The sequence below is a fragment of the Bos taurus genome, chromosome 3 (genome assembly GCF_002263795.3).
Source record: "Bos taurus isolate L1 Dominette 01449 registration number 42190680 breed Hereford chromosome 3, ARS-UCD2.0, whole genome shotgun sequence".
NCBI lineage: Eukaryota > Metazoa > Chordata > Mammalia > Artiodactyla > Bovidae > Bos > Bos taurus.
The window spans coordinates 65,889,638-65,916,638 of record NC_037330.1 but is presented as its reverse complement, the minus strand read 5'-3'; positions in this window follow the sequence as shown (position 1 = coordinate 65,916,638).

The window sequence follows — 27,001 nt, the reverse complement described above, 5'->3', positions numbered from 1 at the left end:
TACCCAAAAAAGATGTCATTTGCATTACTGGGGACTAGAATGCCAAAGTAGGAAGTCAAGAAATACCTGGAATAACAGGCAAATTTGGCTTTGGAGTACAAAATGAAGCAGGGCAAAGACTAATGGAGTTTTGCCAAGAGAATGCACTGGTCATATCAAACACCCTCTTCCAACAACACAAGAGAAGACTTTACACATGGACATCACCAGATGGTCAATACTGAAATCAGATTGATTATATTATTTGCAGCCAAAGATGGAGAAGCTCTATACAGTCAGCAAAAACAAGACTAGGAGCTGACTGTGGCTCAGACCATGAACTCCTTTTTGCCAAATTCAGACTGAAATTGAAGAAAGTAGGAAAAACCACTAGACCATTCAGGTATGGCATAAATCAAATCCCTTACAGTGGAATACAGTGGAATACAGTGGAAGTGACCAATATATTCAAGGGGTTAGATCTGATAGACAAGAGTGCCTGAAGAATTGTGGACAGAGGTTCATGACAATGTACAGGAGGCAGTGATCAAGACCATCCTCAAGAAAAAAATGGAAAGGGCAAAATGGTTATTGCAAAAGGGCATTGCAAACAGCTGTGAAAAGAAGAGAAATGAAAGGCAAAGGAGAAAAGGAAACATATACCCATTTTAATGCTTTGAGTTCCAAAGAACAGCAAGGAGAGATAAGAAAGCCTTCCTCAGTGATCAATGCAAAGAAATAGTGGAAAACAATTGGGAAAGACTAGAGATCTCTTCAAGAAAATTAGAGATACCAAAGGAACATTTCATGCAAAGATGGACATAATAAAGGACAGAAATGGTATGAACCTAACAGAAGCAGAAGATATTAAGAAGAGGCGGCACAAATACACTGAAGAACTATAAAAAAAAATCTTCACAACCCAGATAATCATGAAGGTGTGATCACTCACCTAGAGCCAGACATCCTGGAATATGAGATTAAGTGGGCCTTAGGAAACATCACTAGGAACAAAGCTAGTGGAGGTGATGGAATTCCAGTTGAGCTATTTCAAATCCTAAAAAATGATGCGGTAAAAGTGCTGCACTCAATATGCCAGCAAATTTGGAAAACTCAGCAGTGGCCACAGGACTGGAAAAGGTCAGTTTTCATTCCAATCCCAAAGAAAGGCAATGCCAAACAATGCTCAGACTATCGCACAATTGTACTCATCTCACACGCTAGCAAAGTAATGCTCAAAATTCTCCAAGCCAGGCTTCAACAGTACATGAACCACGAACTTCCAGATGTTCAAGCTGGATTTAAAAAAAAGACAGAGGAACCAGAGATCAAATTGCAAACATCCGTTGGATCATTGAAAAAGCGAGAAAGTTCCAGAATAATATCTACTTCTGCTTTACTGACTATGCCAAAACCTTTGATGTGTGGATCACAACAAACTGAAAAATTCTTCAAGAGATGTGGATACCAAACCACCTGACCTGCCTCCTGAGAAATCTGTATGGAGGTCAAGAAGCAACAGTGAGAACTGTATATGGAACAACAGACTGGTTCCAAATTGGGAAAGGATTACGTCAAGGCTATATATTGTCACCCTGCTTATTTAAGTTATATGCAGAGTACATCATGAGAAATGCAGGGCTGGATGAAGCACAAACTTGAATGAAGATTGCTGGGAGAAATATCAATAACTTCAGATATGCGGATGATCCCATGCTTATGGCAGAAAGCGAAGAAGAACTAAAGAGCCTCTTGATGAAAGTGAAAGAGGAGAGTGAAAAGTTGGCTTAAAACTCACTATTCAGAAAACTAAGATCATGGTATCTGGTCCCATCACTTCATGGCAAATAGATGGGGAAACAATGGAAACAGTGGCAGACTTTATTTTTCTGGGCTCAAAAATCACTGCAGATGGTGATTGCAGCCATGAAACTAAAAGACATTTGCTCCTTGGAAGAAAAGCTATGACCAACCTAGACAGCAGGTTAAAAAGCAGAGACAGTATTTTGCCAACAAAGTTCTGTATAGTCAAGGCTATGGTTTTTCCAGTAGTCATTTATGGATGTGAGAGTTGGACTATAAAGAAAGCTGAGCACCGAAGAATTGATGCTTTTGAACTGTGGTGTTGGAGAAGACTCTTGAGAGTCCCCTGGACTGCAAGGAGATCCAACCAGTTCGTCCTAAAGGAAATCAGTCCTGAATATTCACTGGAGTGACTGATGCTGAAGCGTAAACTCCCATACTTTGGCCACCTGATGTGAAGAACTGACTCATTCAAAAAGAGCCTGATGCTGGGAAACACTGAAGGTTGGAGGAGAAGGGCATGACAGGGTAGAGATGTTTGGATGGCATCACCGACTCAACGGACATGAGTTTGAGTAGACTCCAGGAGTTGCAGTGGACAGGGAGGCCTGGCGTGCTACCGTCCATGGGGTTGCAGAGTCAAACATGCCTGAGCGACTGAACTGAACTAAATTGAATGTTCATATTTCTTTTAAGCATTGTGCTTTTGAGCACTAAATGGTTTAAATAAGATTTTAATTTCTATAAATAAACCTCAAGGAGTCTAAAATAGAACTGAATCCTGTGCATTACAGTTTAATAGATATGCTATTGTTTAAACTGCAGTTGTATTTGATTTTCTTCCTAGAATTAGATTCAATTTCGTCTTTTTGTCTACCCTACTAGAAATTTTCTTCATTGGAAAAATCTATTAAAAACTTTGATCTTTTTTTGAACTTACCCATTAATCAGTTCAGTTCACTGATCTGATTCTAAAGTATAAGCATATGAAAAGGCTGAAATAATTGGTTTGCTCTGAATTACAAAGTTCATCTGGATAGAATCTATGGGACAACAGGAAAGCTGAAAATATTATGAAAATATTTCCTTTAGTGTTTTATTTCTGTTGTAAAGAAAAATAAATTTGTATTTATCTCTGAACCCAAAAGTCACCAACAGATGAGAGATTAGTATTTTCTTATGAGAAAGATGCATGATTTACATATAGGTTAGTTTACTTTGGAGAAGGCAATGACGCCCCACTCCAGTACTCTTGCCTGGAAAATCCCCATGGACGGAGGAGCCTGGTGGGCTGCAGTCTATGGGGTCACTAAGAGTTGGACACGACTGAGCGACTTGACTTTCACTTTTCACTTTCATGCATTGGAGAAGGAAATGGCAACCCACTCCTGTGTTCTTACCTGGAGAATCCCAGGGACGGTGGAGCCTGGTGGGCTGCCGTCTATGGGGTCACACAGAGTCGGACATGACTGAAGTAACTTAGCTTAGCAGTAGTTTACCTTAACAGAAATGAATCTTGAGTTTAACTTTATAAAAGATGAGAAATATTTGGTAAGGCCTTAAACTCCATTTTAATTTATTATGACCAGATCTATACACAAATAGCTCATTATATAGAGGGGAAAGGGAAAATTATTAATGAAGTAAACAATTAATTGTGTTTGAAGGGTAAAATCCTTTGACAAACTTTTAAATTAATGAGCTTTACTTTTTAGAATAATTTTAAGTTCACAGCAAAGTTCATTGTGTGGAAAGCAGACATAATTCCATGCATTTTCCGTTTCTACACATGTACAACCTTCCACACTATGAACGTCCCACACCACAGTGGTACATTTGTTATAGTCAGTGAACCTACATTGATATATGATTATCAACCAAGGTCCATAATTTATATTACAGAAGGAAAAAATTTTCCAACATATATACATATTATATATATACATATAATATACATATATTATACATGTAATATATATGTATATGTATACATATATATGTGTGTGTGTATATATATATATGTATAACAAGTACACCTTCATATATGTATGTCTTTATTCACATGATATCCAAAATTTTAGAAAAATGTGCATTATGTATTATAAAATTATACCAAAAGCTGAAAAGTGTTTTTAACATTCTGAAAAGATGAAGATCAATATAAACATGACCTCGGAAACAATCCATAGCTTGTGGTACCATCTTTCTTCTAAATAGTTAGATATTCTTTCATTAAAGATACCAGGTCTCTCAAAGGGATCTTGTGACAATTAGGGTAATGCTAAACAGGGACCAGAGGGGCATATTTTTTTCTATACTGAAATAAACCTCACCCACTTTGACATCTCTTGCGTGGAGCACAGTCTGCATGGTGGTGGTCATGGATTGGAGGGAGGGGAAGGTGTGGAAATTGTGGTGTACATGCTATAAGAGAAGCTGAAGCAATTACTATTTGGCTGTGTCTTGAGTCCATGCTCCTACTATTTAAAGCTATGTAAACTAGAGTTGGGGAATGTTGTGTGGCAGAAACCTTTTATTTAATTCCTAACTTAGGACCAATTGTTACTGAATCTGTGCTTGTGAAGCAGTCAGTCACATCTGGTGGACCAGACAGTTTCATGAAACTTCCAATGAAGGACCAGACCCTGAATCATGAAGACTGACTCTATGTTATGGACGGAATGTTTGTGTTTTTCCGAAATTCATGATGAAATCCTAATGCGTAGTGTGACAGTATTAGGAGATGGGCATTTGGAAGAGGATTAGACCATGAGGGTGGAGCCTTCATGAATGGGACGAATGCGCTTATAAAAGAGAACACCTCCCTCCCCTCTCAGTCGGCCCCAGAGAACTCTCTCGCCCCTTCTGCCATGTGAGGACACGGAGAAGGCAGCCATCTGCAAATCGGAAAACAGGTCCTCACCAGACACTAAATCTGATCCTCGGCTTCTCAGCCTCCAAAACTGTGAGAAATAAATGTTTACTGTTTAAGTCACTAGTCTGTGATATTTTTATTGCAATACCCCAAAGGACTGAAACATTTTGCCTACACACAAAAAACGTGTTCCTAGATAAACTTTCTGCTTTTAAAACTTCAAGCTGCAACTTTACCAGGGCATATATCACTCTTTCAGGGCTCAATGGATATTTCAAAAATGTGGTAAAGTAATGTACACCAGTGGTTAAGCAAACAGGTTTGGAGTCATTTATATCTGGGCTTTAATCAGAAACCTTCTTTTAAAAATTTCCTAAAACACTTTAGTTATCAATTTATCTATAGGAAATTTATACTTGATAGATCATAATGCAAATAATTATTTGTATATTAAATGAAAGAATAAATATTACCCTTGATTAGGTAATATAAAAAAGTGGTCACTTCATGAAAGTTATTTGCCCTTTACTCCATCTTTCAAGTTACTGGTTTATAAAAATTTTTTAATCAAAAAATTTTAAAAACTTTTAATTTTATATAGGAGTATAGGCAATTAACTATGTTGTGATAGTTTCAGGTGGACAGCAAAGAGACTCAGCCATACATATATATGTATCCATTCCCCCTCAAACTCCACTCCTATCCAGGTTGCCACATAAACTAGTTTATATTTTAATAATCATCCTTGAAAGTGAAGAGTGGAAGTTGCTCAGTCATGTCCAACTCTTTGTGACCCCATGGACTGTATAGTCCATGGAATTCTCCAGGCCAGAATGCTGGAATGGGTAGCTGTTCCCTTCTCCAGGGAATCTTCCAAACCCAGGGATCGAACCCAGGTCTCCTATATTGCAGGCAAATTCTTTACCATCTGAGCCACAAGGGAATCTAAGAACAATGAAAGAAATTCTGGTAGCAAGTGTATTTCTGAACATTTCTACATCACATTTACAAAATGCAAATTATTAAATGGTTTAATATGATGTCATGAGGAGGAGACTTTTTTACCTCAACATGTGTGCTGCAATTACTTCAGTCATTTGAAAAATTAATTTCTACATTCCACAAGTCTCTTATTTCATGACAGATTTCAAGACAGATTGCTCTTTAGGAGTGAATGGGGTGATTTTACTACCATTCATATAATTTCAACAATTGATATGAAATATCATAATTTTTGAAACTGTATGTATTTGCTCTTGATGGTATTTTTAAAAATTTCCAAGTTGCTGTTCTATGTATTCAGTATACTTATGATTTTTAATATGGGACATAAATTCTTCTGTTTTGGCTTCCAGGATACTGAAAATTGACAGGGATGACAGGTTTTTTTGCCAATGACTTGGTGAGAGTAAGTGAAAGAACAAAGTAATTTTTTGGCCAGTTGCCATTATACTCCATCAGTATAACTGAATTAATCCCCCAATGGATTATATTAATAGCTTTGATTTGCATGGAAGTTTTTTAGGAAGTCAATAACTTTGTGCATAGCAGTTTTTTCCATTTTGTGTATTTTTAAAAATTTCATTATGGAAATTTTAAGGATAAAAAGAAGAGGCAATAGTATAAATGAATCCCTATGTTCCATCATCCAGCTTCAACAAATATTTCTACTTTACAATCTCATTTTATCTGTCACCTTTACTTTTATTTCCTGGAATATTTTTAAAAATCTCAGATATTATGCCTCAAATCATTTTACAAATACATAATTCAGTACCTCGTCTCTGGGGGTTTCATGGTAAAGAATCCACCTTCCATGCAGGAGATGTAGGTTCAATACTTGGGTCAGGAAGATTGCCTGGAGAAGGAAATGGCAGCCCACACCAGTATTCTTGCTGGAAAAATCCCATCTATAGGGCAGCCTGATAGTCTGCAGTCATGGGGTTGCAAAAGAGTCAGACACAGCTGAGCCACTAAACAACAGCAACAGCAAACTTATCACTAATAAGTAATGAATTAAAAAAATCATAATGCCATTTTCATGAACCTAACAAAATCAGTCATTTATTTTATTTAGTATCCAGTGTGTGTTGGATTTTTCTGATTGTCTCCAAACTGTCATTTTGTGGTTTTGTTAAAATCAACATCAAAGCATGTTTCACATTTGTACCTGTGTGTTAACACTCATAAACTATAATCTCTCCCTACTTTGTATTTTAATTTTTAATTTTTTTCCATCTTCAAATTGACTCTTTCTGTAGAAAGCAAGTGAAAAATCTTCAAAGGATTGTGTTTCCCATAAGACAGTGTAATTAGTTGGAGCACAAAAATATTAGGATTTCTCTGTAAAATAAAACTCTAAATACAGAAAAAAAACTCACTCATTTACTCAACAAGTAGTTTGGGGTGTTTCCTATGCATAACTGGGATCGAATGTTGAACAAAACTGATCCAACTTGAGCTCTTCTGAAGTTGTGTCAAATAGGAAAGAGGGACATGGAGCCAGTCACGTAAGATGCAGGGTCAACAGTGTGTAACAGGGCATTATGAGAGCAAATAAGAGAGAACCTGACTGAGTGTAGGAGTCTTAGGATGGAATTGTGTTCCCTGCATTCCTATGTTGAAATCCTAATCCCCAACTTGACAATATTTGGAGATAGAGCTTTTAAGGAGGTAAGATAAAATGAGGTCATGTGGTTGGGGCCCTAATACATAGGACCAGTGTCCTAACAATAAGTGCGAGAGACATAGAGCTCTCCTTCCATGTGAATGTGTAAAGAGAGAAAACCATGTGAAATCACAGCAAGATCTCTACCTACCAAGGGGAGATTCCTTACCAGAAGCCAACTCTGATGTCACCTTCATCTTTGACTTCTACCTCCTCAGAATCATGAGAAAATGATTTCCAGTTGCTTAAGTCACCCAGTGTGTGGTCATCTTTAATGGCAACCTCAGCAGAGTAATGCAGGGAATAACAATCAGAAAGCAGCATTCAACCATTAAATGCATGAAATCTGAGAGAATTCCTTAATTCATTCATCAGTAAATATTGATTACAAATCTGCTAAATCAAGGGCTATTTCAGGATGTGTATTGGTGAAACAGATTGTGTGTGTACCCTGCCCTCGTGAGATGTATATGTTAGTGGCCATACAGACATTAAACAAATGACATCAGCTATAAATGATCATTATGTTGAATCCAGTGAAGGGGAAGGGCAGAGTCCTAGAGGAAAAATTAGTGGGTTGCTGTGTGGGAAGAAGGAGGTATGCAGAGGGAGAAGAGAGTATTAAGTTTGAAGAAGCGCTTCCAAGAGGAAAAAGCATTATAAGGTGTTTAAACAGAGATTAAGAAATGAATGGAAATTTAGATAATGTTCAGAAGAAGAGCATTCCAAGCAGAGGAAAGAGCCTGAGGACAGAGTAATAAGATTTGGTATATTCGAGAAACAGAAACAGGATCAGAATGTGTGGAGTGTAATAATAAGAGAATCAAGAGATGTGAGATGATGCAGCAGAGGAGGGTGGGGTCAGCTTCTGCAAGATGTAGGGAGTCGTGGTTGGAATATGGCACATTAATGCAGTGGGAGACATTGAAGGGGAAAGTGCAGGAAACTACTTGTCTAATAAAGGAATTAAGAAAATCACTAAGGCTGCTAAATGGAGAATGATACCCAACCATGCAAAAAGAAGCACAAAATTGTAAGAGAGGGGAGATTAAGTGAATAGAGCTTTTCACATTCTGGCAGAAACTAAAGATAAAACATGTGTGTGTTTTTCAACATTTTCTTTAGCATGTTTACATCTGCCTCCAAGTATCAACAACATGGTTCAAGCAAAACCACTCCATCCTGGCTGGTTCCACTTTACGATTATACTCTCAAACCAGACTTGAGAGCTTTCTGGAAACTCTACTGCATTTCTCTTGTCCATTTTTTTCACTCTCCTAAATCGAGAATCAGTAAGCTATCTTCTGTGAGCCAAATACACCTCTGCCTGCTTTTATAACTAAAATTTTATTGACACAAGTCATGATTATTTGTTTACACTATGACACTGAAGTTGAGTAGCTGTGACAGAGACTATATTTTTCACAAAGACGAAAATATTTGATATCTGGTTCTTTGAGACAAAAATTTGCTGACCTCTGTTCAAGATGGCTACTAAATACATTCTTCTGTGTCTGCAAAGCTTCAACCTTCCTTCCCCTCTTTCCAGTTCCGGTTCAGTCGTGTCCGACTCCTTGCGACCCATGAATCACAGCACGCCAGGCCTCCCCGTCCATTACCAACTGCTGGAGTCCACCCAAACCCATGTCCATTGTGTCGGTGATGCCATCCAACCGTCTCATCCTCTGTTGTCCCCTTCTCCTCCTGCTCTCAATCTTTCCCAGCATCAGGGTCTTTTCAAATGAGTCAGCTCTCCACATCAGGTGGCCAAAAAGTATTGGAGTCTTGGCCTTAGCATCAGTTCCTCCAATGAACACCCAGGACTGATCTCCTTTAGGATGGACTGGTTGGATCGCCTCTTTAGTCTCAGCCAAAAATACTTACTTTTTATTTTAAAAAGAGTATAGAAAAACGCATAGGAAAATTTTCACTTTCTCCTACACTAAGACCAATCTTCCTTTTATCATTCTCCAGTTTTCCCTTTTTCTGTTCCCTTTTGAACTTGTCAATCTTGATGAGAATCCCATGAAAGAGTAATCTTGCTTTACTGTCTATATTTCTACTTTTTCCATTCTGTAATGAAGTCTTGCCATAACAATATTTTTGTCAAACCCAGTAATGACTTCCTTGCTGCCCAATTCATTGGTCATTTCTAACTTGCTTTCTAAACATCATTTGATAAAATTCATCATCCTTTCTCTCTTGAAACACTTTTTAAATGTAGCTTCTCAAAATCTATTGATTATTCTCTTAATCCAGTCTTCTGACATTTTGTCCTTTGCTGGGTTTTATTTTTCTTAGTCTTTGCCCCCGTATATCTTTGTTCCAAGATTTAGTTCTCTTACCTTCCCTTTTTACACATAATGTTATCAGTTTTATCCAGTCTCTTACAGTAAATGTCGTCTCTGTATTCATGATTCCCATGTTTACTTCTTGGAGACAGATTTATATTTATTTATTGGGATGTCTAGATAATGCTGAAAAATTAGAATTTTTCCAAATTTGATTTTGTTATTTGGTTGGATATTTCCAGTATTTGATTTTTTTTTTCCCTAAAATCAACTGCTCTTTATTTTGGTGAAAGACACATTCTTCTAGTTGCTAAGATTAAAGTCTTTGAATTTTGGGGGTTCCTTCTGTCACACGAGTGTATGTTCCTCGGTTCTTTGTCTCGTCACAACAAAGATTTGGAGCAACGGACATTAAAGCCCTCGGCGTGTCACAGCTCTCTGGTCTTGGACAAACCGTGCTACAGCTCTTAGGCAAATCAGTGTTACAGCTCTATTTTATTTAGAAGATAGCAGGAGAGAGAGAGAGAGAGAGAGAGAGAGAGAGAGAGAGAGAGAGAAAAGAGCGCACGCACGCGGGAGAGAGAGTCCGTGAGAAAGCGCTTTGGCTCCTGCTTTTATGTTTTTTCCTCCACCTGGGCCTGCCCTATGTAAATTGGGCTTAGCCAGGAGTGCTGTTTGTTCTGCCTGAAGTCTTCACTCTGGTCCTTGGACCTTCCTTTGACATTCCTTGTCTTTTAGCCACCGTCATTTTGGACTCTTTTCCCTATTCTACCCATCTAACATTCCCCCCTTAAGAGATGGGAGGCCCAATTCTTTGGGAATAGGGGCTTCGAGGTCTTTCTGGCTACTTCCTGCTGAACGGGACGGTGAGGGGTATTAGGCCTCCCCCTCTTGCTAGTCTTAATCCTCAGAGTCCTTATAGCGGTGTCCAAGGGTGTGTGATATTTTCTGTGGTCAGCTGTAGTTTTATATCTTTGTTGAACTGGCACTGCATGTTGTAGCTAGTTGACCTGGGCAGAGACAAAACAGGTTAGACAATTGACAGTACATGGAATAATCATAGGCATCATCAATATAGCATAACAAGGACTAGTAGGGACATTGGTCAATTTTAAATTCACATCGCCAGGACGGCTCAAGTCCCTCCTTGTTCAGGGATCAGAAGATCTATCTCCTGTCTGTTTTGTAGTACAGTCTCTGTCAAGCTGTGTTAGCTCTTTAGAGTTATCCTGAGAAATCTTATCCCCAGAAACCAGACTTTGGGGGTGTTCATTAGAATGGCACTCATTGGTAGTTCTGAATAGGTATCTGAGATCTCCCAGGGGCTCACAGGTGTATCGAGTGTCCTCTTCTCTTTTCTTCCACGGCTTGACTCATGAGTAGTGAATCCAGGAGTCGTGTCCTGGTACCTTGACTGCTGTGGGGGTAGAAAGTATTACAGGGTAGGGGCCCTTCCATATGGGCTGGAGTTGAGCCTTTGGGGACCCATCTTTCCAGACTTTAATTAGGACTTGAGTCCCTGGAGCATATAGTGGTGACTCTTTAGAATCTTTTGGGTCCTGTTTCATACCTCACAAGTGTATATCCTGTTGGAATTGCCTAATGACTATGGTATAAGACTGGAGGGTCTGAACCTCTGGATCTAGGAAGAGGTCATTGACATAAACAAAAGGTCTCCCATATAGCATCTCATAAGGACTAAGACCAACCTGTTCCTTAGGGGAAATGCGGGTGCGGAGGAGAGCTATTGGTAAAGTCCCCTTCCATCCCAGGGAGGTCTCTTGGGTTATCTTTTTTATCGCTGATTTTAAGAATTGATTGGCTCTTCCTACTTTTCCTGAAGACTGAGGCCTCCAGGCACAAAGGAGATAATAAGTAATGCCCAATGCTTTCGAGACCCCTTGGGTGACCTTAGAAGTTAATGATGTCCCATTGTCACTTTGTAATGACCTGGGCAGACCAAATCTTGGTCATTTGGAATGACCAATCATCTTGGAATGATTTCATGGAGCAGTTTTTTTATTACCTCCTCAGCCTTCTCAGTCCGGGTGGGAAAGCCTTCAATTGATCCTGTGAATATATCTATCATAACTAATAGGTATTTATAGCCTTGAGAAACTGGCATCTGGGTGAAGTCCATCTGCCAGTCCTCTCATGGGTAGGCCCACGTCGTTGGATGGGCTGGGCCAGCTGGGGTCTTCGAGCTCCTTGGGGGTTGTTTAACTGGCAAGTGGGACAAGAGGAGACCACCTGTCTTATAGTTGTTTGGAGGCCTGTTCCTCTGAAGGACCTTTCTAGTAATCTTTGGAGGGACTTTTCCCCTAAATGAGTGGTGGCATGTAAGGAGTTAACCAACTTCCACTGGAGGTTCCCAGGCAGAAAAAGGAGTCCCTCCTTTTGGAACCACCCCATATGATCTTCTTGAAAGCCCTCGCTCTTAGCTTTAAGAGTCTCACCCTCAGTATATGAAGGAGTTTCTGGCAAATTAGTCTCTGGAACTAAGGTGGCTATTAGGTCATGGTTCTGTAATGCTGCTCTCCTAGCTGCCTGATCAGCTGCTTGGTTCCCTCGTGCCACTTCCATGTTCCCTTTTTGGTGTCCTTTACAGTGGGAGACTAAAACCTCAGTGGGCAGATGGACTGCCTCCAAGAGTCGAAGAATCTGATCACCATATTTGATTGGGGACCCTTGGGTGGTCAAGTGGCCCCTTTCTTTCCAAATAGCCGCATGTGCATGTAGCACCAGAAAGGCATACTTGGAGTCAGTGTAAATGGCTATTCTTTTTCCTTTTCCCAGCTCTAAAGCTCGAGTCAGGGCTATGAGCTCAGCTAATTGGGCTGAAGTACCTGGTGGCAGAGGCTTAGCCTCTATGGTCTCAAAATTGGAGACTACTGCATGCCCAGCTCTTCTTTTTCCATCCAAGACAAAGCTGCTTCCATCAGTGTACCAGATTTCCTCAGGATTGGTCAGAGGATCTTCTGACAATCCCTCTCGGGGTTTTGTCCAGTGGTCCAAGGTTTCTAGACAAGAGTGAAAGAGGGGTAGGCAGGAGGGTGGCTGGGTTAAGAACCTCACAAGGGGATATAGTGAGGCCTGGATTTTCCATCAGCATTACTTGATATCTGAGGATTCTTTGATCAGACATCCATAAATGGCCTTTCCCATTTAGGAGTTGTTTTACTTGGTGGCTGGTAAAAATAGTTAGTTTGCCCCCAAGGAGAGTTTTAAAGCACCTTCTATCATGATTGCAATAGCTGTAAGATTTCGAAGGCAGAGGGGCCAGCTTCGGGTGGTTGGATCGAGCCTCTTGGATAAGTAAGCTACAGGCTGGGGCTCAGATCCCAATCTTTGAGTTAACACTCCTAAGGATATTCCCTCTCTTTCATGGACATAAAGTTGGAATGCTTTTTCTGGGTCTGGCAACCTCAAGAGTGGTGCCTGAGTTAAGGCCTGTTTTAGTGTAGCCTCTGCCTTCTTTTGAGGAGTTCCCCACATCAGTGGGATTGAATCATCTCGTCCCTTTAAGCTTTCATATAAAGGCTGGGCAATTAGACCATAATTGGGTATCCAGATTCTATAATAACCAGTTAGCCTCAGGAAAGCTCGCAATTGTTTTCGAGTCGTGGGGGAGGGCAACTGGAGGATTCCTTGTACCCAATCAGAGGACAGCCTCCTGGACCCATGTGTAATCTGAACTCCCAGGTAAGTGACCTTTGTCTTGACCATCTGTGCCTTAGCACGGGAGACTTTATATCCTTTATATCCCCTTTCTGCCAAGAAATTTAGAACCTGAATTGCATGTTGTTGGGCACTTTTCTCATCTGGAGAGCAGATTAGTAGGTCATCTATGTATTGTAATATTTTCCCATTAGGTCCCAGGTCCAGATCTAGGAGGTCCTGGCTAAGGGCCTGTCTGAACAGGTGGGGGCTATCTCTGAACCCTTGAGGTAGTACTGTCCAAAACGTCTGTTGGTGTTTTTCTCCTGGGGCTTCCCACTCAAAGGCAAAAAGGTATTGGGATTCTTTAGCCAGCGGTATGCAAAAAAATGCATCTTTGAGATCCAAGACTGTAAACCACTTGGAACTGGGTGGGATTTCTCCCAAGATTACATAGGGATTGGGTACTGTGGGATGGAGGGGGACTACAGCTTCATTTATGATCCGGAGATCTTGAACCAGTCGCCAGGTTCCGTCTTTTTTCTTTACTGAGAGGATTGGGGTGTTACATGGCGAACTGGTGGGGACCAATAGCCCACAAGCAAGGAATTTATTTATTAAAGGCTGTAGTCCCTCCCGAGCCTCTCTTTTGAGAGGATATTTGCCGGGAGCAGGAGCTCCGCCCCTGGCAAAGGTCATGAGGAAGGAGGCTCGGCACACGCAAAGGCGAGATCGAGCCTCAGGAGTCCCCCTGGAAATTCTCGAGCATCTACCCCCAAAACCAGAATCTGCCTACTTTCTGCTTTGTGCTCTCACCTACACCTCTGACTTTACAGGGGGCTGTCCCCCACTACCTCTCTCTAAAAAAGAGTTAATTTACACCTCCAGTTAATAAAGTTCCTGGGTCAGATAGTGTTTCAACCTACAAACTCCTTTGGAAGTCCTCTAGCCTGCCTGAATAGGTTTTTCCAGCCACATGTGATTGCTCAGAGCCTCCCAACTGTGAGAGGCATGAGATGTTCTAAACTGTCTAAATACAGATTCCTTTGAGCAGTTAAAAGATTGATTAGAAATTGTATTGGTGAAGGGTTTTTCACTTGTTGGGCCAATGTTTGCTGCTAAGTCTCCATATCCCTTACCTGCTGTGTCCCTGGCAGTGTTTGTAACCTTGGACCCTTGAGTTAATTCTTTTACTTGTTATAGCCCACCACACCTTTGCCCTATAGGAATGCAACTTTATCTAATGCTTTTAGAGGGTGGCTCCTGACCAATCACCTTTAGAGAAAAATAAGTTTTCTGAAGAAAGAGTCTTGAAATGTTAACAGGCCTCCTGGCCAGAAGATGATGCAAATCACCTAAACTTTTGCATATGATAAGTTTGCAGGAAGAAAGACTGGCTTACTGCATGACTCTACCCCTTCCCCCATTATCCTCTATGCATAACTTAAGGTATAAAAACTACTTTGGAAAATAAAGTGCGGGCCTTGTTCACCAAAACTTGGTCTCCCCATGTCGTTCTTTCTCTCATCTTCTGGCTGAATTATTCAGCCTCTTTTCTCCACTGAATTTCCTCACTGAGCTATCCTTATTTCAGCCTCTTTTCTCCACTGAATTTCCTCACTGAGCTATCCTTATTTAACCACTCTTTATATCCTTAATTAACGTTTAATTAAGCAGTTGTTTCCTGATCTTGCCGACGCCGTCCCCGCTTTGAATTCCCTGGATCCACCGGGGCTGGACCCTGGCAGATATTGTTTCTGATTAGGAAACCGAGTGGGATCTCGGAGGACAATGATGACCGGTTCAGCTTGGTGGGCTCGTCCAGGAATCCCCTGGTCCCACACCTGGGGGTTAATTTTGTCTTCCCATAGTTTTTGGTCCCTCTCTGTTGAAGGTGTAATGGGTTCTTCAGTAGTGACCAGGAGCTGGAGAGCTCTAGGAGCTGAAAAACTTCCCATCACAAGGGTGGTCCCCAGTTTAGTGAGTATATCTCTTCCCAATAAGGGTGTAGGACACTCAGGGACCACCAGAAACTGGTGGGAAAATATTTGTCCATCCCAGCAACAAAGAAGTGCTCGGGTGAATCTTTTAGTAGTTGCTTTTCCTGTAGCACCCAAAATGGTACAGGTTTGGGAGGAGAAGGCTCCGGAGTAGGAGATAAAGACAGAGTAGATAGCCCCCGTGTCAACCAAGAAATTCTCGGACCTACCTGCCACATCCAGTTGCACCCTTGGCTCCAGCCCCGTGATGGTTATCCGCGACAGGTGGGCTGGCTGGAGCGGGCCGCTTCAGTCCTCTTGAACCATCGTGAAGGTAGGCTTGGCGCTTGACCTTGAGGCTCTTGGGTCTCGAGGGCAGAGTGCTGCCCATTGTCCCAGTTGATGGCATTTGTGGCAAGCCGTTCTAGGAGACTTGTCATGGTTTGGACACTCTTTGGCCCAATGCTCCGCCTGTCTACAGATCAGGCGTCTGTCTTGCGCCTTGTCCCTCAAGGACTCAGGGTTTGCCACAGGGCTTTTCTGGAGGACGGCCAGCATCTGGGCATGGCTTGTCTTTTTCTTTCTCTCCTCCTGGGCCTTGGCCTCCTTCTCCTGTTCTCTGTTATAAAAGGTTTTGGTGGCTGTCTGGACCATCTCATCTAAAGAGGCAGCAGGGTCCTGCTGTTGTATCTGCTGTAACTTAATTCTGATATCTGATGCACATTGGGACAGGAACTTGTCCTTTAAAATCACCCATCCCTCATAAGAGTCTAAGTCCAGGTTGGTAAACTTTTGGAGTGCCTCTTTTAGCCTTTCCAGAAAGGCAATGGGGTTCTCATTGGGCTCCTGAGTTATTGCTGAGACTGGGCACAGTCCCACAAGTAATAGGCTTCTCTCTGTTTCCATAGGTAGACTTCCTTAGGGGTGAGTCTTTCTGAAGCTTATCCTACCCAGAACTGTTGCAACCTGAGAGCCAGGCATCCCCGGGTCAGGGTGCAGATCCCCAGGCAAGCTGAGCGTGACAGGTTCCTAAAGATCGAATCCCCGGGCAGGTTGAGGCATGACGGCCTCCCGAGGATTGGGTCCCTGGGCAGATCGAGGCGTGATGACCTCCTGGGACACCTAGGACTAGAGGATCTCCGAGCAGGTTGAGGCGTGACAACCTCTCGAAGACTGATCCCTAGGCAGGTCAAGGCGTGATGACCTCCTGGGACTCCCCCGGACTGGAGTTTGGGCGTCCCCAAGATCTCCAGTGTCACCAGTGCTGGGTAGAATTAAGGGGTTTGTAACTCATTGCTAGTTTGCTCACCATGGACAAGAATAGATATGTAAGCTCATCCTACCTAGTACTGTTGCAACCTGAGAGCCAAGCATCCCCGGATCAGGGTGAAGATCTCCAGGCAGGCTGAGGCGTGACAGCCTCCTAGAGATTGAATCCCCAGGCAGGTCAAGGCATGACGGCCTCCTGGGACCCCTGAGACTAGAGGATCCCCAAACAGGTTGAGGCGTGACAACCTTTTGAAGACCGATCCCTAGGCAGATCAAGGCGTGATGACCTCCTGGGATCCCCTGGACTGGAGTTTGGGCGTCCCCAAGATCTCCAGTGTGACCAGTATTAGGTAGGATTAGGGGGTTGAGTATTTCCCTTCCAATGCCAGCTATTTTCTGGTTGTTTTTCCAGAAGATTGTAGAGGCAACCTTGTGGGTCTGGATGGGGCTCAGGAAAAGAGCATGAAACAGGAGGGAAGGGGGCAGAGCACAACCTTTGAAAGAATGACATAGCACAAGGGTATAATGTAAACCAATTAAAGTCAATTGGGTCCAAGATGACAAGTCAAATTCAAGTAAACCTTAATCCCCAATGTATAAGCCAACAGACACACACAGAGGTGGCAGGACAGCTCCAAGGCACAAGGTCAAAAGAGGGAGGAGTGGGTGGTTCCCCAATGGCTGGGATGATCCTCTCACTCATTAGCATATGAATTCCACCCCCTCACAAAACCTATCCAGGCCTAATACCATGGCCACAGCCCTTGCCCTCAGCAATGGTTCACACCCTGAAGAGAGGCTTCTCTCTGGATCCTAACAAATCTACCTCTTATGCTTTGTCTCTCAATGAATTTTTGCAATGAGACATCAGAGCCTGAGTTTCATTAGTTTTGGCCGGGCTTGAGTCCCGGGAGAGAGCTGAAGGACAGGAGGAAAAAGCAGTGGGAAAAACATGCCAAGGAATCCCCTTCATAGCCTGCCAGAAAATTTGCTAAATATCTGATTGGTGCTCACAGTTTCATTGGTCTGATCCTTGGCACAGAGAAGAGAAAGGACAGAAGAACCCCCATCAGCTTGGGTAACAGCTACTGGGGCTCAGCAGATAGCACCTTTGGGACATGTTGAGGAGTAGCCTCTCCAGAGACCCTCAGTTGTGCCCCTGCTGCCCGCCTGTTCAAGGGAGGTTTGAGGAAACAAGAAACGAGAGATTGTAAAGGTCCCTCCAGCCATAGGAGGGAGGACCTCTTACCTTAACCAGAGGTCTTCTGGAATCTGAGACTGGGTCACGTGAGCTCTCTGCTGAGTTCGTTTTTCTCTGTCCAGGTTTCCAGCATGAAGGGCCTTCCCCTGCGCTGGGTTTCTTCACCTTCCGCTTCTAGCACGGGAGCTTCACCGAGTTGGGCTCCTGTTGTGCTTGGCCTCTTCCACGCAGAGGTTGTTTCAGCCAGGTTATATCCGAGTCACAGCACCATAGATGTCACGCGAGTGTATGTTCCTCGGTTCTTTGTCTCGTCACAACAAAGATTTGGAGCGACGGACATTAAAGCTCTCAGTGTGTCACAGCTCTCTGGTCTTGGACAAACCGTGCTACAGCTCTTAGGCAAATCAGTGTTACAGCTCTATTTTATTTAGAAGATAGCAGGAGAGAGAGAGAGAAAAGAGCGCACGCACGCGGGAGAGAGAGTCCATGAGAAAGCGCTTTGATTCCTGCTTTTATATGTTTTTTCCTCCACCTGGGCCTGCCCTATGCAAATTGGAGTGCTTAGCCAGGAGTGCTGTTTGTTCTGCCTGAAGTCTTCACTCTGGTCCTCGGACCTTCCTTTGACATTCTTTGTCTTTTAGCCACCACCATTTTGGACTCCTTTTCCCTATTCTACCTACCTAACATTTCTTTCTCTCAGATCCTAAAACTAGCCCATCAGAAAATCCTATCATATTTGTTCAAAATGATTCAAATATTCAACCACTTCCTTACATCTACTTTGGTGTTGTAGAAGACTCTTGAGAGTCCCTTGGATTGCAAGGAAATCCAACCAGTCAATCCTAAAGGAAATAAGTCCTTGACTATTCATTGGAAGGACTGATGCTGAAGCTGAAACTCCAATACTTTGGCCACCTGATGCGAAGAACTGACTCCTTGGAAAAGACCCTGATGCTGGGAAAGATTGTAGGTTGAAGGAAAAGGGGACAACAGAGGATGAGATGGTTGGATGGCATCACTGACTTGATGGACATGAGTTTGAGCATGCTCTGGGAGTTGGTGATGGACAGGGAAGCCAGGCATGCTGCAGTCCAATGGGGTTGCAAAGAATCAGACACGACTGAGCGACTGAACTGTACTGAACTGACACCTCAAGTATCTGGGCCACTATCTTGGTTTTCCATGTCCTGGGGTTCCTCAGGGCTAACCGTGGGGAGTTGTTGCAGCCTGATGGCTGCTGGATGGCAGGTTTTCTTTCCTTCCTTAATTTCCTCAGGACTTACCAGGTCATGGCCCATGATGTTTGTGATTGCTGATGACTGTGACACCCTTTGTTTACTGATCGACAGGGAATATTCCATTTATCAAGGTTCAAGCTCAGTAGTTTGTTTATGAGCTTATTAAACAATTTCAGTCCATTTTATAGTGATGATGTAAGAGACAAAGGAGAAAAAACAACTCAAAAGAAAGAGAATATTGACTCCAGTTCAGTTCAGTCACTCAATTGTGTCTGACTCTTTGTGACCCATGGACTGCAGCATGCCTGGCTTCCCTGTCCATCACCAACTTGCAGAACGTGCTTAAACTCATGCCCAATGAGTCAGTGATGCCATCCAACCATCTCATCCTCTGTTGTCCCCTTTTCCTTCCACCTACAATCTTTCCCAGCATCAGGGTCTTTTCCAAGGAGTCAGTTCTTTGCATCAGGTGGCCAAAGTATTGGAGTTTCAGCTTCAGCATCAGTCCTTCCAATGAATGTTCAGGACTTATTTCCTTTAGGATTGACTGGTTGGATCTCCTTGCAGTACAAGGGACTCTCAAGAGTCTTCTCCAACACCACAGTTCAAAAGCATCAGTTCTTTGGTGGTCAGCTTTCTTTATGGTCCAACTCTCAAATCCATACATGACTACTAGAAAAACCTAACCTAGACTAGAAGGACCTTTGTTGGCAAAGTAATGTCTCTGCTTTTTAATGTGCTGTCTAGGTTGGTCATAGCTTTTCTTCCAAGGAGCAAGCATCTTTTAATTTCATGGCTGCAGTCACCATCTGTAGTGATTTTGAAACCCAAGAAAATAAAGCTTGTTACTACTGTTACCCCATCTATTGATGGAGTGAAGTGATGGGACTGGATGCCATGATCTGAGTTTTCTGAATGTTGAGTTTTAAGCCAAGTTTTTCACTTGGCTTAAAACTTTCACTTTTTTTTTTTTTTAAATGAACCTTTATTAAAGACACTTCAATGCCATTTGTTAGACACTTCAATATTTTACATGTTTTTCAATGTACATTGTACCAAAATTTCTATAAATAAATAACTTTGTACATAAAAGTAATACTTCCTCTTTCACATTGCCTCTCAGAAGCAGCAAATTCACATATTTTGTGGAAGTAACAATCAGTTAACTGTTGAGAACGGAATTCTAGATGTGCTTACCTTTTGGAGCAGTGGTAACACCTGACAGTGAAATTTAACATAGGTAAGTAACCATTCCATCAGTATGTCCCCCTTCAGCTTTTTGGCTAAAGGAGCTTGGCTTTCTGAGATTTTTTAAGGACCTTGTTTCAATGTAATTTTTCCTGAAATACACATTGGCACTCACAAGATGGTTAGCAACAGGTCTCAAAAAAAGTGCAAAAATACCCAAAACCCAGGACAAGGGGCTGATCTCTGAGAGTCCAAGCCCAGGGCCATCTGGGCGAGGGAAGGACATGGCCAGGCCTGCTCTGGATTCTCAGTGGAGACATATGAGCCCTGAAAAGAGAGGACTCGGGTTTTTTCCTCCCCTAAGGCCAATGTAATATTAATTATATTGGCAGAACTACAACATCACTATTGAAAAATCCACAGGTACCAACACCATCAGCAGCCTCTATCTTATTAAAAAGCCTCTACCCCAGTAACCACGACAGAACGCAGGCCGCCCTGAAGAGGCCCGCGGCGCCTCTCGATGGCAAAGGGGCATCCTCTTGGACTCTAGCACGGCTGTGTGAGCCGGACTCCTTAGACTTCCAGCCTTCATCTGTGTTAACTGCAGGCAAGCCTGAGCTCGCGGACGCTGCCTCGGGCTCCCCTGACGTGCCTGGTGAAGGTCAGCACTTGCTTCTTTCCAACGGACACATCCCCCAAGCCTGTGACTCTGGTTCCGAGTCCACCCCCCTGACAGGACAGTCCCCCAGGAGACGGAGCACACCACTGCTGTTTGCACCGAAAAGCTAGGCTTTGTCTACCTCGGCTCTCATGGCGTCTGCAGAAGAGAGGTGGGTGAGGCCGCGAGGGAGCCTGGCTTCCGGCATCACTGATTTGCACATAGTTCTCACCTCCACGTGGAGCGGCAAGAGACTGAAAGGACTTGCAGTGGAAGCACAGAAATGCAAGAGGCTAGCGTGTACAAAAGGTAGAGGAGTATTTGGTACCCTTGTACATAAGAGTTCTCAGAGATGCCATATATATTATATATCTTTTACAGAGGCTATTTTAATCTTTAGTGCATGGTTAACAGAAACAAAAATCGTACGATGTTGACAATATTATTTTTCATACCTGGTTGCTGTTTAATTTTGGAGGGGGGGATAGTTCTGGTGCTTTAATGCATGGATGGAGTTCCTTGAAGCTACAAACCACATTTGTTCACAGGAGGTTTTGGTGGTGGGTGGAAAGGAGGCGCTCTTGGCTTGGTACAGACCCTGGGATGCTTTACCACCAGAGGCTGTGTCTGCAGTGGAAGCAACTTCCTGTCGTGGTTGCTTGTGTGTGGACAGCGTTGCAGGGACCTCCCCGTAGAGCTCGGAGGGGCAGACGTCACATTCCTTCACGGTGAAGGTGTTCTCGTAGGTTTCAGTTCTTTCTCTAAGAGGTGGAATATAGGTTGTTAATCCACTACAAGCAATTGGCTCCAACAATTAGGATGCCTTTCTTCCTTCTGTGAGAAAGGCAGATGTGGTCTTGTCAGTATCATTCAATGGTCATTTGAGGCTTTTTAATAAGATAAAAACTTTCACTTTCAATAAGAGGCCCTTTTGTTGTAGAGGTGATCTCTAAAGAGATTTTTAAATAGATTACTCCAGAGGTGATCTCGAAAGATATCTCAGTCTAGGTTGGAGCTGCAACCTGATTCATGTGCAGAACTTTATGGGTGATGCAGAAATATTGAACCCTTATCTCTGGACACTTATTTTAAAGGTTTACTGAGGGATTTCTTCTTGTAAATAAATATCTGTATAGAGATATAGGTGCAGATAGAGTTATGAAACATCCTTTTCATAAAGCATGATTACTCTGTGATCCTCCATATTTACCCAAGTCAAGTAATGCTTTTATGATAAAAAAAAAACTGAGGGGATTATTTTCATATATTTCTCTGCAGTACAGAGTTTTGAATGAATACATATTTTAATGCAAGATAGGAAACATAAACAGGCAATAGGGATATCATTTTTCTTCGTTGAATATATATGTAGTAAGACCTTGAAATTCAAATCCAGAAAACTATATTAATTTTGTTAAATATCAAATAGTACTAAACTATTTGCTTTTGTATTCATCTGTTTTCTGCTTAAGAAATGACTTGACTAAATAATCTGAGGTTATATGGCTTGATACAATTGATCTTGTGATGAACTGCTATGCATTCAAAATTATGTTCTGTTGTCTCCCTGAGCACAAAGCAGAAGAAATTCCTCAAATCCATGGTCGACTTGAGCTGAGAATTACCTGGCAAAAGTGTGAAATAGAATTTAGGCTACTGCATAAAAAAATAAAAATAATAAAACTAACAGTCTTAGTTACATTCTGTGTGAATAGGCAAAACATGTAATGAAACTTAATCATTTCTCCAAAACTAAAGTTGTAAAGAAAAACAATTCCAATCTTCAAACTGAATATATTTTCTTATCTTAATAAGACTGGATTTTAGATCTGTGCCACTGATTTCTACTTTATTATTTGTCTACATCCCATCTTTTCCAGGTACTGTTGTGGTGATCCAATAGAAATATCTTCCCATATTTAGAACTATAAGTCATCCCCTTATGGAAGTTAAGTTCTGAAAAATAAAATACAACTCCAACTTTACAAGCATGTTCAATTCTATTTAATGAAATATAAGGAATATATTTAAATAATGGATGTGCTTTTGTTTTCCTGAAACAAAAATATGGCAGATGCGAAAGCTATACTTACATTAAAATGCCTACATACTTTATATTTAATTATGAAAAACTATATATTATATAGACTAATATAATGAGATGCAATAATTAATTGAGATAAAACAGTACTTACTCTAATACAATTTTTGGTTCTGAGAACACCTCTGAAAAGTAGAAAATATTGGAAATAAGTAAGATTAAAAAGAATTACTCTTCTTTACATTGCAATACCATTTGTTTTTTGTAATACATCCATTTTATCAATTCTGTCTTCCATTAATTGATACTCTTCATTTTAAGAAGCACTTCAGAATAGTTTCTTATTTCATTATTATTAATACTATGAAGCATTTCCTTAAAATCTATTAGTTTTTCATATAAGATGCTGAAGCTTTTATGTTTACAAATGTTTCAAAAGCCAATAGTCTGCCTAATGTGTTATCTATCATGTACTTCTCAGGAAATTGATTATAACAAATTTACATTTACGCAGAAGCCCAACAGAAGAAAAAGAAAAGAGAAAACAGACTACCTCATTTTAATGTGAAGTTTACTGTGAATACTCCAAGTTCAATTTAAATAGAAATACTTAGTCAAATAATCATTTTGGAACTTAACTGTAATAAATATGCATTTTTAAGAGGCAATATAGATTTATAGTTATAAGAAAAGCAGATGTCTTTCTGTGTTAGCCAAATTATCTCCATTTTTTTGAATATTAAGTATATCTTTAATATTTGCATTGTTAAATTTCCAGTCACAATCATCTGATGTGATTATTAGTATGCATTAGAAACTAAAATATTTACTATTATAAAAAATGAGGAAATTATATTTTTTTCTAAAAGTGTTTTCAACATAGATTATTCACTAATCTAGCAAAAGATTACTGAAAGATAGATGTCATTGAAATAGTAACAAAATTTATTTAGGTGCTTTCTAACCTACAAACTACATTAGCTTCTCCCAGAAATCCTGAGGGTGTAATACATAATAAACAGACACAATAGCACATATTCAGCACTGGTTTCCTTCCAGGCACTTTGCCAAGTATTCACCTTTCTTTTGTCTCTTCAACAACATGGTTACGTTTACAGTTATTATCCTCCCTTCATAGATGTTGAGACTGAGCCACACAGAAATGAATCTGTATGATTAAGGTTATTTAGTTAATAAATGACAAAGCAATAAATATGAAAAGCCTGATCACTGTTTCCACTTGAAAGATGAAGAAACTGAAATGCAATAGAAGTTGCATGGGCAAATTCTCTCAGCAAGTTGGCATTAGTTCAAACACAAGGACCGAGGTCTCCAACTCCAAACTTTATACAATTTCCATTACACGACACAATTTTGGTCTTAAAATAAATGGTATTTTTTGATATTTTTATAAATTACATTTATACTTTATAGGAAGTTGCAATTAAGAGTGACATAAATTAAGGTAACATGTGGCTCCACTCTCTGTGAGTACACATGAAAATTTATTGTAATTGTAAATCAAAATTTGCTTCTTCCATTAAATTAAAAACTATCCTTTAGGAAGTATTTCTTATGACTTTACACATAAATGTAAGTGCTTTGCATATCTCATTTAAAAATCTTAAAAAATCCATAAAGAAGGTGCAATTACTCTTCATTTTAGATGAACAAATGTAAACATGGATTTGAAAGGATAAAGTCAAATAGCCAATAAAATGTCGAGACATAATTGAAACTCCACTTTGTTTTTTCAACTACAAATTGGCACTTACCATTTACCGCTACTTGGATTAAATCACATGCTGCTGCAGGTGCTGATTTTCAAAAGCCCCTGAAAGGAGTTCAAGGTGGAAAGCAGAAATGAGGTACTCTGTGCTTTGGGAAAAACTGGCAAAACAAGTCTTCAGATAGTTATTTTCAGGAGCTGATTTTATGAGCCCAATTCTTGTATCTCCTCATATCTAGAAAAGCACTAAAATCTTCATGGTGATGTCTATTTCTCATGACTAGCAGTAACCTTCACAGGACTAGCAGAAACCTTCTGCAAAAAATTGTTTGATTGCATGAAGTCCCCCTTCACCATAATCACATATATACAGACCTTCACCCTGCCTCCTTGGAGCAGTTTCTCAGACTATCTGAGATGTTGTCTTCTGGGTTATGGTCCTCATTTTGCCCCTATTAAACTTAACTTGCAACTTTCACGTTGTGCATTTTTTAAAGTCAACAGCTTCTAATTCAAAACCAACTATTCTTGAAGACTCTAATGTATACCATAAAAAAATTAATAAAAATAAAGTATACCACAAAATCACAGAATTCAAAATAACTTGAAATTAAAAGTGACAACTTTTACAAATTACATGCTTTTAAATTATATAATACTGCCAATAGCTTAAGAAATCTCAGTTATTTCAATCTTGACTTCAACATATATTCTGCTGTTTTGTTCCACCTGTTATTATGGCTTCTTGAAGCATGATGATGGCCTACAGTCAATCAGGAGACGACATCAGGATTTCCTTGGCGTATTATTAAGGAAGGGCTCTGCAAGTTCAAGGAGAAGGAAATATAAGAATCAGATCAGATCAGATCAGATCAGTCGCTCAGTCGTGTCCGACTCTTTGCGACCCCATGAATCGCAGCACGCCAGGCCTCCCTGTCCATCACCAACTCCCAGAGTTCACTCAGACTCACGTCCATCGAGTCAGTGATGCCATCCAGCCATCTCATCCTCTGTCGTCCCCTTTTCCTCCTGCCCTCAATCCCTCCCAGCATCAGAGTCTTTTTCCAATGAGTCAACTCCTTGCATGAGGTGGCCAAAGTACTGGAGTTTCAGCTTTAGCATCATTTCTTCCAAAGAAATCCCAGGGCTGATCTCCTTCAGAATGGACTGGTTGGATCTCCTTGCAGTCCAAGGGACTCTCAGGAGTCTTCTCCAACACCACAGTTCAAAAGCATCAATTCTTCGGCACTCAGCCTTCTTCACAGTCCAACTCTCACATCCATACATGACCACAGGAAAAACCATAGCCTTGACTAGACGAACCTTTGTTGGCAAAGTAATGTCTCTGCTTTTGAATATGCTATCTAGGTTGGTCATAACTTTCCTTCCAAGGAGTAAGCGTCTTTTAATTTCATGGCTGCAGTCACCATCTGTAGTGATTTTGGAGCCCCCCAAAATAAAGTCTGACACTGTTTCCACTGTTTCCCCATCTATGTCCCATGAAGTGGTGGGACCAGATGCCATGATCTTCGTTTTCTGAATGTTGAGCTTTATAGCTAAAAATACCTGAAACCCACAACCTGCCTGTTCATAAAGGCAATAAAAAATGCACTGGTGATATGAGTATGTAACATCGATGGAAAGCCCAATAATAATTTGTTTGAAGTGCTGCCATGGAACAGAGCTTCCTGGTATCAATGGGGATGATGATTCTGGAATAGTAGAGGTACCAGATGGTGGCACTTAACTGTCAGAATTAAGGTCATTTTAATTTCCAAAATGGACAATAAGTCTACAGTGAGAATATGTGGCAGTGACTATTTCTCATAGTGTTTCTAGAAGTAAGATATGTGCATGTGTGCTTAGTCATGTCCAACTCTTTGGGACCCCGTGGACTGTAGCCTTATAGGTTCCTCTATCCATGGGATTTTCCAGGCAAGAATGCTGGACTGGCTTGCCACTTCCTCCTCCAAAAAACCTTCCCAACCTAGGGATTTAACCTGTGTCTCCTGCATTGCAGGTGAGTTCTTTACCGCTGAGCCATCCTGGAAACTCCTTTCTTTTATTGGAGTGGGTAGCCTATCCCTTCTCCAGGGGAACTTCCCCACCCAGAAATCGAACAGGGGTCTCCTGCAGTGCAGACGGATTCTTTACTAAGATATAATACTGCTAATTAGGGAGTACTCAGGAACTGGCAGAACTCTCATATTAGTTTCTGATCTATGGAGTAAGAAAGTATTGTGGAAAAAAGGATTTAGCCATTTCCATTCCTCCCTTACCCAACCAAGATGGTGAATCAGAAGAAATATCACATACTGGAAGGGACTTCAGAGATTATTGCTATCATCAATCACTAATTCCTAATCCAATTCATCTCACCTGTATGGCCGTCACAAAACTACATTAATTATGGTAATAATAG